Below are 13,235 nucleotides of genomic sequence, written 5' to 3' on the forward strand. Positions count from 1 at the left end.
AGGCCTTTTTATTCAGTGCTAATTTTATGGTATTTTCCAAGGGGATGTGACTCACAGATTCTCTGGAGGGGTGTCTTCAATAATTAGAGTTGATCTAATAGTTTTGGATAAGTGCTTATTGGAAGTTATTCGATCAACCCTATTAATAATACTACTAAACTCTTGGTATAGACCAAAGAATTAGCAATAAGTAAATATATAAAAAGGCCCAAATCTCAATCTATAGTAATTTATAAAATAATCAGGGGAGCAGCAGGAATACAAAAAGAGCAAATAGTGGCCTCTTTGACCTGGTGACAGATTCTCTTTAACATAGGATACAATAGGATGGCATGTTGCATTACTATTGTACATGGGAGAGAAAAGAAACACAAAACAGTGGATTTTATCAGACCGTAAGGACACGGCTACTCATGCATACCATACTAGGCTCTGCCAAGTAAAGCTGAATTTACACTGAGAGAATTGTGAACGACCGTCCTTAAAAATCATCTTGCAGTGTAAACATCAAAACGCTCAGGTGCACTATGTGCAGCACAAAAGATCATCGTTCTTGGCGATCCATTGTCTTTACACAGGACTTGCACTGCTGAGAACTATGGCTGCCTATGCACACTGAACAATCTATTACAGATCGCTCAGTGCACATCATTTGCCTGTGCAAACCAGCTATTAAACAAACGCCGATCAGTAAAGGTTTAACTATTTGTGGTTGTATCAGGCTGACAGTCATTCTGTGTAATCACACCTTTAGCTACTGTCAGAAACCTTACCCTAGAAAACCCCTAGCGGCAGCTTATCTCCTATAATAACAAAAGGATCAGTCATGTTGAAATTAAACTGCCCAAACCCTACTTCCCATGATATCTGCTATAAGGGAAGCACAGGACACCCTGTACACATGAAATGGTTAAATGGTGGGTTCCACTGAAAACAGCAGATTCAACAACCATGCATAGCCATCTTAGGCTACGTTCACATTCGCGTTCTGCGCCGCAGCGTCGGGCGCTGCAGCGTCGCCGCATGCGTCATGCACCCCTATATTTAACATGGGGGCGCATGGACATGCGTTGCACTTGCATTTTGTGACGCATGCGTCACTGTGGTGCATGCGTCAGGGCGCAGAGGACGCAGCAAGTTGCAGTTTTTTCTGCGCCCAAAACCATGCAAAAGTGGACGCATGTGTCACAAAATGCTGCGTTGTGCGTTGCGTCGCCGACGCTGCGGCGCACCACGCAAATGTGAACTTAGCCTTAATGCCATTGTGAGACATGTAATGACTGACAGTCTGCTTTCCTGAGCTACATGTCTCACGCTGGCAATGCCACTTTTACATTTATAATAATCCATGGAGGCAGAGTCTAAGGGACATCTATGTCCCGCCCATAGATCTTAACCGCTCATTTACATATTGGAAAAATGTGGATTTCTTTGGAATAAGTCATCGGGTTGCAGATATCAAGGTATAATTTTATTCAGCTTCCTATGACCTGTATACCCGTATAGACGGCTTAGGAGGGTTGATCCTATTGACAGATGCCTCGTAAGACAATTTCTCTTAAAAAATACATATAAAGAGTTAACATTATTACACTAATCTCCATTTGGAATTTTTCTATTGCTTCACTACAGAAACCTAATAAGTAATGCTATGGGGAAATAACAAATGTATAACAGTGGCTTAAAATTCAGATGGCATTTATTTACACATACACGGTATCCAAGTGCAATCCTGCTGCCCAATTTCTGCATATCCACAGGATCCAGGTGCCACCCTCCTGCACAACGTCTGCACATATAAGCTATGAATCAATTAATAAGCTATCAATTACCCGTATTATTTTTCTACAGACAAGCAATATACTGAACTGGAAATTATGTTGAAATATAATCATCCAAAATGTGTGTGTGCTTCGCAAAGATTTAAACTGACAAAAACTCAATCATGAGCACAAAAGAAAACAAAAGCACAACCTCGTAGTCTTAGGCTATGTGCACACGTATTCTTGAGGCACTGCGTTTTACCTGCGGATTTACTGCGGAATTTGGGTGGATTCCACCTGCGGATTCCTATAGAGGAGCAGGTGTAAACCACTGTGGAATCCGCACAAAGAATTGACATGCTGCGGAATGTAAACCGCTGCGTTTTCGCTAGCTTTTTTCCGCTGCATGGGCACAGCGGTTTCTGTTTTCATTAGGTTTACATGGTACTGTAGACGCATGGAAAACTGCTGTGGACCCTCAGCTGCGGATCCGCATCAAGATCTGCAACGTGTGCACATAGCCTTACTGGAATAACTGCGTTATTGGGATGAGAGTGACAATCTATGGTGAACATGTGCACATCCACAAATAATGGGACCATAATCTTTGTGGTTATCAAAATGCACAATGGACATCATTTCATTTAGGTCTATTAGGCTGGGTTCACATTACATTAGTGGCGTCCGTTAGACGGACTACGTTACACAACGGCATAACGCGGTGTAACGTAGTCTGTTTAACGCCGCCATTGACTCCAATGTCAGACGCATCACTAGCGCACGCGCACAATGGGCGTGCGCTAGTGATGTGCAGTCATTGAGTGACGGACCCTGAGACGCGGGCTGCAGCGTTTCCGGGTCCGTCACTGCTAGCGCAGATAGAGATAGCAGATGCTCTATCTGCGCTAGCGTGCTGCCATACCGGTACTTGCGTTTACAGCAGCCTGTTACCATATGTGTTGAACGGGCTGCTGTAAACGTAATGTGAACCTAGCTTTAGACAAGTATGTTATTTATCTACTGGGTATCAGTACAAAAATATATTTTCCTATAGAAAACTAAACAGTTGAATGGAAAAAGAACTATAAATACAGTTGTGCTCAAAAGTTTACATACACCAGCAGTAGGTTTGCTTTCTTGTCCTTTTTTCACAGAATATGAATGATAACACCAAAAAGTTTTATCCACTCATGGTTAGTGGTTGGGTGAAGCCATTTATTGTCAAACTACTGTGTTTTCTCTTTTTAAATGATAATGATAGTCCCCCCCCGCAAGTCAAAAAAGAATACAGGGGGGGTCTCATGGCTGCACAGATCTTTAGAGATTTGGATTATTATTATGGCCCTATTGGTTTTAAGGGTTAATTTTATGGCCATGTCAGTTGGCCTAGGTATGCTATTTTTAGAAGAACCAGTTCCAGCTGGTGTCTTTGGCGCCTTTTTAACGGCTTTCCATTGGAGAATTTGGTTGTTGGGCAGATTATTTATACTATATAAAGACCCAGTTTTTATGGACAGCTGTCAGTCCGCCGTTGCGGTGAAGAAGAGAAGATCCTCTGCGATGGAAGCCCTGGTGCAGCAGCTGATCGCCAGAGCCAGCTCGGAGGGCGGGGTAGATTGGCTGAAGAGCTGCCTGGCTATAGAACCTGAACCGGTAGCTACTGATGCCGTCTCCCCCCCTCCTTTACCGGCGTCTGATGAAGAGTCTTCATTGCAAGTCGCTCCTGCTTCACCGACCTTCAGCGGAGTTCCGGGTCCTGCAGCGCCATCGTCTTCAGCGTCGCGGTCCTCAGTACAGCCACGCCGGCGTGCTCAAGCTCCGGCCAGGAGATCTTCCCGCTCGAGGAAGACGAGATCGCGCAGTCCAGCGCGAGATCTTCAGCCGCGTCAGAGACCAGCGACAGCCGCGTCATCCAGGAGCGCCGGCATATCAGGGGCGAGGTGCAGCCGTAAAAGCGCTGCTGAAACCCCTCTGTCAGGCGCTCCGCCAGGGATGGCCTCACCTTCTATCAAGATTCCTGCTCCTGCGCCTGATCTTCTATCAACACAAGCAGATGTCTGCTGCCAGCCTTCTCCAGCCGGAATGCAGCGGCGCTCGCCCAGCATGGAGGGCTGGAGCGCTGGCTGCCAACCAGATCGCAGCGTTCAAGACAGCGGTAGCGGTGAGAACATTTGTGTGCCCCTGTCTGTTTCACACCTTCAGATTAAGGACATGATTAGGGATGTGATGTCAGAAACGCTGGGTGAGGTTTTTAAATCCTCTTCTCATTCAGCTGTCAATCTTAGCAATTCAAATATCACGTTTCCCTCTTCATGTCCTCAAAATTATTTCAAAGAAGCTCTCACTTGTGAGCTTTCTCCTTTAGGGTTTCATTTAAGCCCTGCAGTTAAAGAAATCATTTGGAGCAATCAATATATTGATTTATTCTCGCTCCTTCCTCGCGAACAGCCTAGCAAATCTGAAAGGCGTGATGATAAATCTGATGTTGATGACCCTAAACGTGGTCATATTAAATCTTTTAATAATTGGTTGCAAGCCTTTTCCATCTACTCGGCTGTTCTCGGCGAAAAGTCCCCTGGGTTATGTAGTAAATTGTTTCAACATATCGACATAGTTTTAGAGGCATACCGCAACTTTGGCGGTTTTGCCTGGCTAAACTATGATGAATCCTTTAGACAAAAGTTGGCTGTTCACCCTGGCCTCTCCTGGGGTATAAAAGATGTCGGATTATGGATAAATTTGATGCTGCCTCAGAGACAGGCATCTTTGAAACAAGCTCCATCAGTCGTCCCTAAGAAAGGTGTCTGCTTTGCTTTCAACGACTCCGGCTGTAAGTGGAGCAATAATTGTCGTTTTCGGCATGAGTGTTCGTTTTGTGGAAACGCACACTCTATGTCGAGATGTTTTAAAAAACAGTCCGCGCAGCAGACACTTTCCAGGGACTCTGTTTCAAAGGGCTCAGACACCAGTGAAGCTGGAAAGTCTGGTTTATTGGCTAAACAAATACCCAGACTTTCTGAGCAGTAGATTGATTTTTGACGGGTTTTTGAACGGTTTTTTTGTCCCGTCGTTTCAAGGGATCGGATGTCATATTGTAAGAAACCTTCCTTCCCTGGCGGATAATCCGGATGTAGCCAGGGATAAAATTTTTAGCGAATTAAAACTGGGAAGGGTTGCAGGTCCGTTTACCTCCCCTCCTTTTAAGAATTTTCGAATTTCCCCATTAGGCTTAGTTCCCAAAAAAGATTCTGGGTCCTTCCGTTTAATTCATCATTTATCTTATCCCCCTGGCTCATCTTTAAATGATGAAGTGAATAAAGATGTTTGCTCTGTTAGCTATGCGTCATTTGATTCTGCCATTGAAATGCTTAGGTCTGTCGGCGCTAATGCACTCATGTCTAAATCAGACATTAAGTCAGCGTTTCGCCTGCTTCCTATAGATCCCAAGGGTTTCAATTCTTTGGGGTTTTGTTTTGAGAATTTTTTCTTTTTTGACATGTGCCTTCCCATGGGTTTTTCTTTATCTTGTTTTTATTTTGAGACTTTTTCGTCATTTTTACATTGGGTTCTGGAATTTAATTCCCCCAATGTCAAAATTTTGCATTATTTGGACGATTTTCTTTTTATAGGTCCCCCTGATTCCACGCTTGCCTTGGACACGCTTAATAGATTTTTAAGAATGTGTGATTATTTTGGGGTCCCTATTGCCAACGAAAAAACTGTTTTTCCTTGTACTTCCATTGAATTTCTTGGAATAACTTTGGACTCCGTTAAGATGGAATCCAGACTCCCGATTGATAAAATTACCAAACTAGCTGATGCTCTTAATAATTGTCTGTGTAGAAAAAAGCTGACTTTAAAAGAACTCCAGTCTTTATTGGGTCTACTTAATTTTGCTCTCCGCATAATTCCTTTTGGGAGAGTTTTTTCTAGGCGGTTATATGATGCGACTACAGGTGTAACATCTCCTTCTTTTCATATTAGAATTTCTTCAGAAATGAAGGAGGATGTTAAAGTTTGGCTTAGATTCCTTTCTGAATTTAATGGACATTCGTCTTGGCAATCCGCTTTTGTCTCTGCTGATTCTATCCCATTTTCCTTTGCAGCTGACTCCACCTTTGGCGGTGGTGTTTTTTTGTCATCCCACTGGTGCTCCGTTCGGTGGCCGCCCCAGTGGATGGAAGGTCATATTACAAACATTGAGATGGTTTTTGAACTTTTTGTAATTTTTTTAGGGCTTTATCTATGGGGCCCTTTAGTTAAAAATTCTAGAATTGTCGTTTTGTCCTTAAACCCAGGGGTGATTTTCTCTATTAATACCCTATCTTCAAAGAATAAATGGGCTTCGGCTATCATTAGGCAGTTAGTTTTCATTTGCTTGAAATGCAATATTTGGATTAAGGCTAACCGGGGTTTAAGCAAATGGTCAGTTTCTGCAGGTTTCCTGGCTAGGCATGAGCAGTCAATTTTTCGTTCGCAGGTACCCGTCGCAGACTTGGAACCGACTCCCTACCCTCAGTCGATTTGGGATTTAATCTTGATCTGATTCCTCACTATATTAAGAACTCGCTTTCTGGCAGATCATGGGCTGATTATTCGGCCGCATGGCATAAATGGGTGAATTTTTGTATATTGAACAACCTAGATTATAGCTCATCTAGCGCTTTTTCGGGCCTCAGGTTTGCTGAATCTCTGGCCAAGCTAGGCCTTTCCTATGCAGCAATAGCCAAGTCCCTCGCGGGGGTGTCATTTTTTCTTAAATTAAGGGGTAGCCCCCCTTTAACCGGTTTCTTTCCTTTAAAACAATTTTTAAAGGGTCTGAAGAGATCTAATTTTAAGGCAGACTCTAGACGCCCGATCACTTTTTCGTTTTTGCAGGATTTATGTTTAGTTCTTTCAAAGGTTTGTAGTTCTCTTGAGGAAAGCTCGCTGTTTCATGCAATTTTTACATTGACATATTTTGGAGCATTAAGGGTTGGTGAAGTGGTGTCAGCTAAGAAAACAGAGCCTTCTGGCTTGCTATTCGCTGACGTCAGTATTGAGGGTTCGTTTTTGATCTTATTTATTAGAAAATCAAAGACTGACCAATTAGGCAGGGGGTCTAGGCTGAGAGTCAACTCTTTTTCTGTGCCAGCAATCTGCCCAGTTTCTAGTTTAAAGCGCTGGCTCCTGATAAGGCCTAAGAGCGAAGGCTCTTTATTTATTCATATGGACAGATCTCCAGTCACAATATTTCAATTTAATGCCGTTTTGAAAAAATGCTTATGTTTTTTGAATTGTCAACATTTACGGATTACTTCCCACTCATTTCGTATAGGTGCTGCTACTGAGGCATCCCGAGCGGGTTTGGATGATGCTTTGATTCAGAAATTGGGTAGATGGGATTCTAGAAGATTCAAATTGTATGTTCGCCACGAGCTATATGTCTACTAATTCTTCATTTACCTTTCAGGTCCTATCATAGTCTGGATTATGGGACACTCATTCATTTTTTGGGCAGAGAAGAGAGCCAGGCAGAGAGTGTATTCTGAGAATCTTTCTTTTAATACTAATGACGTTCAAATTTATTGGCATAGTGTTCGGGGCATGTGTTGGTCCAATTTTTGTTATCAGTTTAAGAAAAATATTAAACTTTTCCCTTTTCCAGACATAGTCATTTTTCATCTCGCAGGTAATGACCTTGGTAGGATTAAAACTCTTGATTTGTTGGCTCTCATGAGATCGGACATTTGCAACCTTAAACAGTTATTCCCTTCGGTTGGTTTTATTTTTTCGGAGATAATACCTAGATTTTTGTGGTCTGACAGTAAGCTGTCATTTTTGGATAAAATTCGCAAAAGAGTTAATAGGAATATGTGTAAATTTTTACCTTTAATTGGTGGTTTTTCCTTCAGACACGAGGAGCTGGAGGGTTTTTTGCCTGGACTATTTAGGAATGATTTGGTCCATTTATCGGACATCGGGTTAGACATTTTTAATTTGAATTTACAGACAATGGTAGAAAAGTGGCTGTGTGGTTTGGGGGGGGCCTCGCCTCTTTGAGGCTTGGCCTTTTGGGAAAATCGCCCATTTGTTTGGGCGGATTGGATTTGGTTTATTGGAATCTGGATATTTATATGAGTTTATTTAATTAAAGTTATGTGTTTTATTGGATAACCCTAAATAAACATCACGGCCATTTTTCTTCCACTAATTCTTTGTGTCATGTTTTTATTCTTTTATAAGTAATAGATCTTGTGTTGCCATGATAGTCCCCCCCCGCAAGTCAAAAAAGAATACAGGGGGGGTCTCATGGCTGCACAGATCTTTAGAGATTTGGATTATTATTATGGCCCTATTGGTTTTAAGGGTTAATTTTATGGCCATGTCAGTTGGCCTAGGTATGCTATTTTTAGAAGAACCAGTTCCAGCTGGTGTCTTTGGCGCCTTTTTAACGGCTTTCCATTGGAGAATTTGGTTGTTGGGCAGATTATTTATACTATATAAAGACCCAGTTTTTATGGACAGCTGTCAGTCCGCCGTTGCGGTGAAGAAGAGAAGATCCCACCCACCCTCCCTCTTTTATGTCCTTGTCGTGGTGTTTTATTGGCGGGAAAATCGCCCATTTGTTTGGGCGGATTGGATTTGGTTTATTGGAATCTGGATATTTATATGAGTTTATTTAATTAAAGTTATGTGTTTTATTGGATAACCCTAAATAAACATCACGGCCATTTTTCTTCCACTAATTCTTTGTGTCATGTTTTTATTCTTTTATAAGTAATAGATCTTGTGTTGCCACGACAACCCAAAGCATCCAAATGACCCTGAACAAAAGTTAAAATACCCTGGTGATTTTGGCCTGATAACATGCACAGAAGTTGACACAAATGGGTTTCAATGGCTACTAAAGGTAACATCCTCAGTTGTGACCTGTTTGCTTGTAATCAGTGTGCGTGCATAAAAGCTGTGTGAGTTTCTGGGATTCAGACAGAATCTTCCATCTTTCATCCAGCCACGGCGTTTCTGGATTGTGAGTCATGGGAAAAGCAAAAGAATTGTCAATGGATCTACGGGAAAAGGAAGTTGAACTGTATAAAACAGGAAAGGGATACAAAAAGATATCCAAGGAATTGATCATGGCAGTCAGCAGCGTTCAAACTGTGATTAACAAATGGAAACTCAGGGTCTCTGTAAAAACAAAAACACTGTCAGGTAGACCAACAAAAATGTCGTCCACAACTGCCAGGAAAATTGTTCGGGATGCAAAGAAAAACCCACAAATAACAGCTGAAATACTGGACTCTCTGAAAACTAGCAGTGTGGCTGTTTTGCACAATAAGGAGGCACTTGAAGAAAAATGGGCTGCATGGTCGAGTCACCAGAAGAAAGCCATTACTGTGCAAATGCCACAAAGTATCTCACCTGCAATACGCAAAACAGCACAGAGACAAGCCTCGAAACTTCTGCAACAAGGTAATTTGGAGTGATGGGACCAAAATTGAACTTTTTGGCCACAACCATAAACGTTACATTTGGAGCAAGGTCAAACAAGGCTTATGATGAAAGGAACATCATTCCTACTGTAAAGCATGGAGGTGGATCGCTGAAGTTTTGGGGATGTATGAGCTACAAAAGGCACAGGAAACTTGGTGAAAGTTGAAGGGAAAGATGAATCCAGTAGGTTATCAGCAAATACTGGAGGCAAATTTGCAATCATCAGCCCGGAAGCTGCACATGGGATATACTTGGACGTTCCAACATGACAACGATCCAAAACTAGCCAAGTCGACCTGTCATTGGCAAAATTTTGTGTTTCCGTGTGGTCGCCACACACCTCAAATCGCTGCATGCAGACACATCCGCAAACAATGCATGTCCCTGCGTACCCAATGTTAAAGATAGGAGCGCAGGTGGCAGTAGGCGGAGCCTGGGTGGAGCTTCACGGAGGAAGCACGCTGCCATTCGCAGCGCACAGCAACACAAGTGTGAAACCAGCCTTACCTATCTATTCCATAAAAAAGCAAAGTTATACTCACCTTTCAGACAATAATCCATTAATGGCCACGTCCTACGATGGTTTGGAGAATGGTCACATCAGTGATGAGACCGCTCTCCAGGCCAGTCTTAACACACTGAGCTGAGGGTGACAAGCGCAGCCTGTAAACGGCGGTAACCTTAATGATGTTACAGCCGGTCACAAGCAGCCGCGTTCTCACGCACAGCTGACATCAACCCCACAACTATTACCCCACTCCCCACCATACCAGGACAAGTGAGAAGAGCGGAGGACAAGTACCAGAACTGGATCTAATGGATGCGCCATTTCTGAGGTGGCTGGGAGCTGATGTTCTTTGTGGGGGGGAACCCAAGTCATTTTTTATGGGGTCACCCTATAATAACCAATAAAGGCTAAGCAAAGAGCCGTGAGCTGATATGAATAGCCTGGGAACGTTCATGGCTATTGACCCCTTCTTGGAATATTAACATCAGCCTCAAGCTGTCAGCTTTCCCTCAGCTAGTTATGAAAATTACAGAGGACCCATGATGTTTTCTTTATTTGTTTATTTAAAAAATAAATAGGAGTACAGAAAAATAAGAACGCAAATCACACCGACATATTTCTAACTATCATTTTCCTCATCGCCATCTACTGTCTCTCCATCTGTAAACTTCTTTAATACATAAAACTCTTTAATTTCTATGTAGCACTTCATTCCATACATGTCACACTGACAGCACAGGGATGTCAAATACATACACACGGACGGCACACTGACACGGACCTCGGATTTCACCAGTACTGGTTCTCACAGTACAGAATCATCAAGACGGGTGTAGGAGGCCTTTATATAGGAACCAAGCTTTAGTACAAAAAACAAAAAAGGGGCAATACGCTCACCTGTCTGGTGCACGGCAAAAAATGGTCTGTGTAGTAATATAGTTAAATCCACATAGAAGACAGAAAGAGTATTACGTAAAAAATTACATTTATTCTTCAGACTGAAAACATGAGTGACAAGGAACAGCAACAAAAATGGTTAAAAATATATAACAATGGTAGGGAACTAGTTTCTGTCCTTCCTTTGAACCTGACTGATCTTTGCCACTCATGTTTTTAATCTGAATAATAAATTAAATTTTTTGTGGAGTACTGTGAGGGTTGGCTTCTACGTGGATCTACGTTACTTGGAAAAAAAAAAGGCTTTGTAATAAATGTTCGCTTTATGATGGTTTATATACATTTTGTTGTGCAGGTAGCCTGTATTCCTTCTTTTATTTCCTTTTGGATTCTTTCTGGAATAATTTTATGCATTTAATTTATTACAATCAATTTACAATTTAACACACCATAATGAGCACACTTTTTTTTACTACAGGGTCTTAAAGGGTCCAGCAGATCCCGATTGGTAACCAATTTGGAGGCAAATCCTTGCTTCTACAGTAGGGTTTATTTCAGGGTCAGTAACCTATAGTACATAATAATAATAATCTTTATTTTTATATAGCCATAGCATATTCCGCAGCGCTTTACAGTTTGCACACATTATCATATTATTATCCAAGACAGAGAAAAAAAGTGGAAATGCACTCACCGGTCTGTTGAAACAAACTCCTTTATTGGGACATATGCAGGAAACACCAGGGAGAACGTGGACAGAAAAGGACGAAGGCCGTTTCGCGCTGCTGTGCTTCTACGGCTCCCTTAGAAGCGCAGCAGCGCGAAACGGCCTTCGTCCTTTTCTGTCCACGTTCTCCCTGGTGTCTCATGCATATGTCCCAATAAAGGAGTTTGTTTCAACAGACCGGTGAATGCATTTCCACTTTTTTTCTCTGTCTTGGATTTTGATATTTTCTCTGGATTATTGCACCCGAGTGTCTAGTTTTTTTTGGCAATCGCAGCATCGACAGCGCCATTAAGCTGTCAGGGTATTGATTCTGAGACTCATAGGTGCCGTGCTCCCTTTTTTTTTACTATCATATTATTAGTACATGTGCCATATCTACTTGGCACGGTGTATGAATCCAGCACAGGACTACAATACCTAGCAGATGAAGTAGGTGGTTAGCATGTGTGGTCTGCTGGGAGCACGGCTATTCATTCTACAGGCATAAAGCTCGGATATACAGACACCGTGAATCTCTATACGCCAGTACATTATAAGTAATAAAATAAAAAGGTCAGACTTTTTATATAACATTAGCAAAAAATAATTAGTGCAAAAACATCTGTAATACACTTTTTTTTAAATAGATGAAACAAACCCAGTAAAAACAGAAAAAAACAGCACTTGCAAAGGATAATTCTTTTGATCTTCAAGTGTTTATTTACATAGACAAAGTGCACACCTTTTAATCAAAGCTTTCATCAAAGCTGTATGCCAAACCGTGCACAATCCTCATGGTAGTGTCACAACGTCACAGTGACCACTATAATCATCATTTTGAACAATGGTTTTAGTCTAAATATGGTTATCCTGTATGTGCAACAATAACAATAATAATTATACATAAATTAAATGTGGAGAGTGAGCAATTATTTCCTTTTGAGGACCCCAAATATTTAGTCAAATACCAGTTATCTACTACCAAACTAAAAACTGCAAAAAAAAGCCAAATAAATCCTACAAATGTCAAACTGCTGAAAATGGAATTTCATAAATAGTGGAATAGTTCTGAGGGATGTATTGTATCGTTTCCCATTCAAATGCTGAAAGTTCAACATAACAGTCATGAAAAAAAATGCAGAACATCCTCTTTGGATTCATTGGTTTCATAAATCAGGACATTTAAAAAAAAAAAAAAAAAAATCTGGTCCTTAAAATTACAATACAAATTGAACCTCAGACTATGAACACCACCCAAAAAGTTTACAGTGTCCTTATTTAACAAAAAACAAAGCCAAAATGAAGTAGAGTGTGTGCAAAGTACACCCCTTGAATCAACAGCTTCCAGGACCACCTTTACAAGCAAAAACTTGAATTAATAGTTTTCTGTATCACCATTAGTCCCTCACGTTATTCTGGAGAAAATTTTGGACAACTTCTCTTTAAAGGAAACCTGTCAAGTGAAAAAAACACACTATTAACCTACAGATATGGGGTTAATCTGCAAATTAATAGCGCTAGGAACCTGCCTGGCACCTGCACTTCGAGCCCCACTACTGGGAGGAAATGAAATATATTCTCCCATTACAGCGTTCGGTGTTCAGTCATGGGGATGGAGCCGGCGCGGTTTCAGTCACCGCTCAGTGTATACAGAGAGGCTGTAACTGCGCCTCCGGCACTGACTGACAGCCAGCCGGACATTCTGTCAGTCAGTGCAGTTACAGCCGCCACTCACTATATACAGAGCGGTGACAAACTGAGCCGGCTCCATCCCCATGACTAAACAAGAAACATTGCTGGGCAGAGAAATAAAGTGAATTTCCTCCTGGAAGCAGAGCTGTAAGTGTGGGCGCCAGGCAGGTTTAGAACACCATCAACCAGCAGG

At 41.8% G+C, this 13,235-nt stretch overlaps 1 protein-coding gene across 2 annotated transcripts in view; it reads right to left on the reverse strand.

Annotated features, from left to right (window-relative positions):
• Positions 1-13,235, reverse strand: part of ATP7B (ATPase copper transporting beta) — a 122,472-nt gene that overhangs the window by 62,184 nt on the left and 47,053 nt on the right. The gene's annotated exons all lie outside the window — the stretch shown is intronic.

Source organism: Ranitomeya variabilis, chromosome 3 (assembly GCF_051348905.1).
Source record: "Ranitomeya variabilis isolate aRanVar5 chromosome 3, aRanVar5.hap1, whole genome shotgun sequence".
In the NCBI taxonomy this organism is placed as follows: Eukaryota; Metazoa; Chordata; class Amphibia; order Anura; family Dendrobatidae; genus Ranitomeya; species Ranitomeya variabilis.